Source organism: Oryctolagus cuniculus, chromosome 14 (assembly GCF_051225735.1).
Source record: "Oryctolagus cuniculus isolate XC-2025 breed Fujian yellow rabbit chromosome 14, ASM5122573v1, whole genome shotgun sequence".
Classification (NCBI taxonomy): Eukaryota; Metazoa; Chordata; class Mammalia; order Lagomorpha; family Leporidae; genus Oryctolagus; species Oryctolagus cuniculus.
In genome coordinates this window covers 53,025,996-53,031,995 of record NC_142880.1, presented here as the reverse complement: position 1 = coordinate 53,031,995, position 6,000 = coordinate 53,025,996, and the positions used below count along the sequence as shown (strand labels likewise).

General features: G+C 33.7%; 1 long non-coding RNA gene across 2 annotated transcripts in view; it reads right to left on the bottom strand.

Moving 5' to 3' along the window:
* Positions 1–1,466: 1,466 nt before the first annotated feature.
* Positions 1,467–6,000, bottom strand: part of LOC149122327 (uncharacterized) — a 29,235-nt gene continuing 24,701 nt past the window's right edge. Inside the window, exon 6 of one of the 2 annotated variants that reach the window (XR_016220664.1) lies at positions 1,467–1,651. This is a non-coding gene — a long non-coding RNA (uncharacterized LOC149122327). The remainder of the gene's footprint in view (positions 1,652–6,000) is intronic. The other variant, XR_016220667.1, reaches the window with a different exon arrangement.

Here is a 6,000-nt window from a genome sequence, read left to right as displayed (position 1 = left end):
TTTAACGATTTACTCAATGCAGTATAGAATGTTGTGGGGATGCAAATGGACTAGATCAAGGAGTTTGATGGTGATAACAGGGAGTGAGTCAGAGGATGTATTTAGAGGACAAAGTGAATAAAACCCCAAGGCCCTGAATGTACTCTCAGAGGAGGAGAAAAAATAGAATGTTTTCAGCTGGAGAGAAAGGCTTATTGAACCTTTAATGGAAACTGCTCGCTCCTGGGAAATTGTGTCCCTCTCTCTCTGTTGTTAGCATACTTTTTTGTTGTAAATTACTAGGCCAGACTTCAACAATTCCGGTCCACCAGCAGAGTTGTTGAGTATTTTAACAAGATAGTACTATCCCCAACTTCATGAAGTCATTCCTTTAATCCAAATTACTATGCATTTGAGGAGAGTACCCACACTCAGTTCAAAAAGTTAACCTGGAAAGATCACAGGTGTTTAGTAGAGTATGTTTGGGAATCAAATTCAAGAATATTCTGCACTCAAGAATGCAAACTCTTATTTTATTTTCTTTTAAAATTATATTTCATTACTTATAGAAACTAAATACATCAGATATTCTTTAATGAGAATGCATGATAGCAATAAATAAAATTCATTTATTGTGTAATATAAAAATAAAATATAATTCATCCAAATTATGAAACATGAGAAATTCAAAACCAAGTAAGCACGTCCAGTGACTCAATCCCAAATTTACAAATCAGCTCTCGCTTTATCTCCTCCAGTGTCTACAGAGTAAGGGACTAGGCAACATTTAAACCATGCCTAAGGTCAGTAGTTCTAACATTCATACTGGAAGATGGAGAAATGATTTTCTTATTAGAAAAGCATCCTATCACTTCTCGGCCTTTTGGCTAAGATCAAGTGTAGAATGCATCCTGTTCCAACTCAGCTTTGGGCATGGAAGAAACATCTCTAATAACTCAGATAATACTGCTGCTAGCTCCAAACCACAACAATACATGATAAAGGATATAAATCTGTAAGGCAATATTTAGCTGGAGTTACATAAAAATCATGTATAAACATATGTAACTACACATGAATTATTTATCACAATAGCATAAGCTATGCTAGGTGTTTCCAAAAGATACAAAAATTTAGTAAATGATAAGAATATTTAATATGAAAATAATCATGTTAAAGTGTACATTGAAACTGTTCACATATAAACATACAAATAAGATATACAAGAGAATACTCCAAAAAGTTTGTGAGAAAATGAAACTGAAAGATGTTTATTTTATTAAAAGATTTCTGAAATTAATGCATAATTTTGCCATAATATACATTTTTCATGAAATGCTTAAAGAGCCCTCACTGGATATAAATACGTATTGACAGACATTTACATATATATATATATATATACATGTAAAAACACCACACACACATATATACACACATGCACAGTCTCAGTGTGTTCCATGCACTAATACATACGTTTATTTTATTTCGTTAACATCCTGTGAATTATCTATTCCATGCACATTAAAAAGATGTTTCACTCAATAATATCCTTACCTTAATTTGGTCGATGCAGTTGGATAATTTCTAGTTTGTTCTGTTCCATTTGGTTGTTTTTAATTACTTAGTTTAATTCATGAGCCTGTAATAGCTCACATGCATTGCTGGAAATCTGTCATTAGGAATACAGATATACATGTAATTGTTATCTTCAAAATTAACATCTAAATTACAAATATTCTTTCTACATATTTCAATTTCTTTGTACTTTTAAAACTAATTAATTAACACAAAAATAACAAATTTCATATATACTACTTTAAGCCCATAATATATAAGCCCATAATTTCATAAATAATATTTTAAGCCCATAATGATACTTCCCACCCACCTTCCCTCCATGAACAGAGGGAGAGAGATCACCTATCCACTAGTTCACTCCACAAATGACAGCAACAACCAGGATTGTACCAGATTGAAGCCAGGATCCAGAATGGGGTGGCAGGAGCCTTGGTACATGGCCCATCTTCTGCTGCCTTCCCAGGTATTAGCAGAAAGCTGGACCAGAAGTATGGTGGCCAAATTCAAACGGACATTCCAATATGAGATACCAGCATTGAAAGCATCAGCTAAATCCACTGTGTAAAACACTGGCTCCTTTTTGCACTTCCTTATTTTTAAAATATTTACATATGTGGGTGTTCAAGTAATAATATTTATATGTTAATATTTTATTTATTTCACTCAATAATTAATGAGATCATCCTTCTCGATATTTGAAATTTTTTTTTTAATTTTTTTAAAGATTTTTATTTATTTATTTGACAGGTAGAGTTCCAGACAGTGAGAGAGAGAGACAGAGAGAAAGATCTTCCTTCCATTGGTTCACTCCCCAAATGGTTGCAACAGCCGGAGCTGTGCTGATCCGAAGCCAGGAGCCAGGAGCTTCCTCCTGGTCTCCCATGCGGGTGCAGGGGCCCAAGCACTTAGGCCATCCTCCACTGCCCTCCCTGGCCACAGCAGAGAGCTGGATTGGAAGAGGAGCAACCGGGACTAGAACCCAGCACCCATATGGGATGCCAGAGCTGCAGGTGGAGGAATAACCTAGTGCACCACTGCGCCGGCCCCTGAAAATCTTTTAAAAATGGATTTTAAAGTCAAATTTAACACAACTGATTTCCTACTACATAAATACATATATAGTAAGTGTTGTATGAAATCTGCATATCCTCATTGTTTTCCTTTTCTTGTGAAGTATAACTGCAATTTTTATTTTCTAAAAATCTAGTATTGATGAAAATGTTCAAATAAAATGCTTTTATATAAGAATATACACTCCCATGTGCTTTACATAAAATTAGGGATAATGTATACTTTTAAGAGAATTTTTAATTTTCATTAATGCTAAATTAATTTATAAGTAGCTAATAATGTAGAACTAAAAGTGAAGTTAGGAATAAAATAACATGCAAGTCTGGCTCTTAACAGATATGCCTTAATAAAATTGGAAATTATTTATAGACAAACAACTGTAAAACAAACTCTACTGAAATCATTTAAATAACATAAAACTCTGCAGCTGAGAGATGCAAATGTAATAATGAAGTTTAGATGGAAAAATAAATAACCAAAATATGATTTAGTTATTGTCATGAACATAATTTGTAACAGTTTGACAAATGCAATTCTGATAAATATATAAAGAAGGGTTGAAAAATATTGGTCATAGATTCACTGCAGAAATTGCAATAGTGTTCTGTATTTATTTGTTTACATATCTCAATTTAAGAAGACAGGCATGTTTCTTTGAATTTAAAAGCTAACCTTTCACAAATGGACTGCTGGTTCAAGTTAATTTATAATCTTTTTTATACTGATGTTATCACAGTGATATATAAGGTAAAAAGTAAATTCACTGAAATTGAATCTGTACTGGAAGGGATGATAGAACTGATTTAAGTTTCTAGTTTCTACTTTTAAGTGAATGTGGCTACACAGAAAAAATAATGTCAGCTCATTTTTGTTCCTGATTCTCAATGTACAACTAATAGTCAATAACACCCAGGTTGATACCTCAACATTTTGCTCTGTTTAAATTTCCTTCATATAGTCCATTTCTATCCGCATATTCCATCTCTAAGGTCAACCTCCCATAGAGTCTCAGAACATGGACACATGCAAAAAAATCGGAGTTTTTACTGCCATGATTTGAGGGGGGAGGGGAGACTAATCGTACTCAAACTTTAACACCCACTTTTATTGTGTTGGAGCTGATTTCTCCCTTTATTTCTAGAAATGTTTGTCTTACAAAATTGGTTGTTTTAATACGGCATTCATATATATTTAAAATAGTGGCATTTTCTTGTAGAATTAATCCCTTGTTCATTATGTTGTGATCTTCTTATGCCTTTTACAGTTATTGCCTTAAAAACTATTTTGTCTGATAGAAGTACAGGTACTCCTTCCTCCTTTTAGTTTCTGTTCACATGCGTTGTTTATTTTTGGACTCAATCTGTGTGGGTTTTCAGATGAAGTGAGTTTCTTGTAGATATAATATTGTTTGGCCTTTTTTCATGCATTCAGCCAGTCTGTGTACCTTTCTGATTGGTAAGTTATACTATTTATATTCAAAGCCATTCTTCATAAGTGGAGCCTGTCCTATCCTCAAAATGACCTGCCATCTTTCTGTTGCAGAACTTAGAATTCTCTGTGTTGTACTTTTGAGAGTTTGACTGTGTGTTGCAGTGAGAACAATATCTAATAATGTTTGTTTGGGATCTATGGGCTTCTTGTATTTATATGTTCATATCTACCTCCAGATTGGAGAAGCTCTCAGCTATTATTTTGTTGAATAGTTTTCTACATCTTTACACTGCTCCTCTACCTAAGGAATTCTGATAAATTGAGTATTTGTTTAATGGTGCCCAAAAGTCTCAGAAACTATCTTCATCCTTTTTGTTATGTGTTTCTCTCTCTCTCTCTCTCTCCTCTCTTTTTTTTTTTTTTTTTGGTCTGAGTGCAATATATCAAAAGAACTGTCTTCATGTTCAGATATTACATATTCTTCTTGATCTAGTTTGTTGTTGAGATTTTCAAGTATATTTTTTGACATATTGAATTCTTCATTTCTCAGATTTCTCTCTGGTTCATTTTCCATACATCGATTCTTTGCCAAATTTCTCATTCATATCGTGCATTGATTTCCTAATTTCATTTTAATTGTCTATCCATATTGTCGTGTATTTTGTTGAGTATCTTTTAATTATTCTGTTTTAAAGGAGTGACTCATTTATTTATTTACTTTTAAGACAGAATGAAAGAGAGAAGAACAGTAAGAGAGAGAATAAGAGAGAGTGCTTCCATCCACTGGTTAACTCCCCAAATAACCACAACATCCAAGGCTTAGCCAGACTGAAGCCAGGAAGCAGGAACTATATCTAGTGAATATTAATTATTGTAATATAAACATTTTTTCGACAAAAGACTTGTTTATTTATCTGGAAGACAGGACTACAGAGAGAGGGAGATACACACACAATACACATACACACACACACACACAGAGAGAGAAAAAGAGGGGGGGGGGGAGAGAGAGAGAGAGAGAGAGAGAGAGATCTTCACTCCCCAGATGGCCAAATGGCGAGTGTTAAGACAGGCTGAAGCCAGGAACCAGGGACTTCATTTGATTCTCCTACATGGGTGTAGGGACCCAAACACTTGGGCCATCTTCTGCTGTTTTTCTCAGGTCATTAGCAGGAGGCTGGATCAGAAGCGGAACAGCTAGGACATGAACCAATGCTTATATGGGATTCCAACATCGCATGTAGCAATTTAACTGGCTACACCAAATTCCAGCTCCTAAACATTCTTACAAAATATAGATGATTTCTCCAATGATAATTTATTGACTATATAAGAATTCACTGGCAGTTACAAAGAGTATTCAAATCATTAAGTATTTCCATAAAATAATTATGTTAGATGACAGCTTCTGATTTAGAGGGTAGAAAGAATTTGTGTTAAAATAAGTGAAAGCTAGGTGTGGTTTATGCATTGTTGAAAACATACTGAAATAAGATGTTAACAATATGGGAAGCTGGGTATATGGAAACTATCTGTACTATTTCACATTTTTTTCCAAATTTAACACTATCCTGAAATAGAAAGTCTAGATAAAGAGTCCTACTAAAAAGTTTTTGCAAAATTGGTATTTGAAATAATCTGAAAAACTTGTTATTTTGAAATAAAAATCACATAGAAAAAATAATCGCTAGAAAAAATGTGCATTTTTATGTGTCTACCATCAGAATTAAAATATTGCCATCATAACAATTATCCACAAAAGCTTAAAGCAGTGGGCTCATTTATACAGACCTTCAAATAAAATCATCAGAAAAAATAAAATTAATTTTTAAAAGATTATTTATTTGAAAAGCAGAGTTACAGGTAGAGACAGAGAGATAGACATTCCATCTGCTGCTTCACTTTCCAAATGGCCACAATACCCTGGACTAGGCCAGA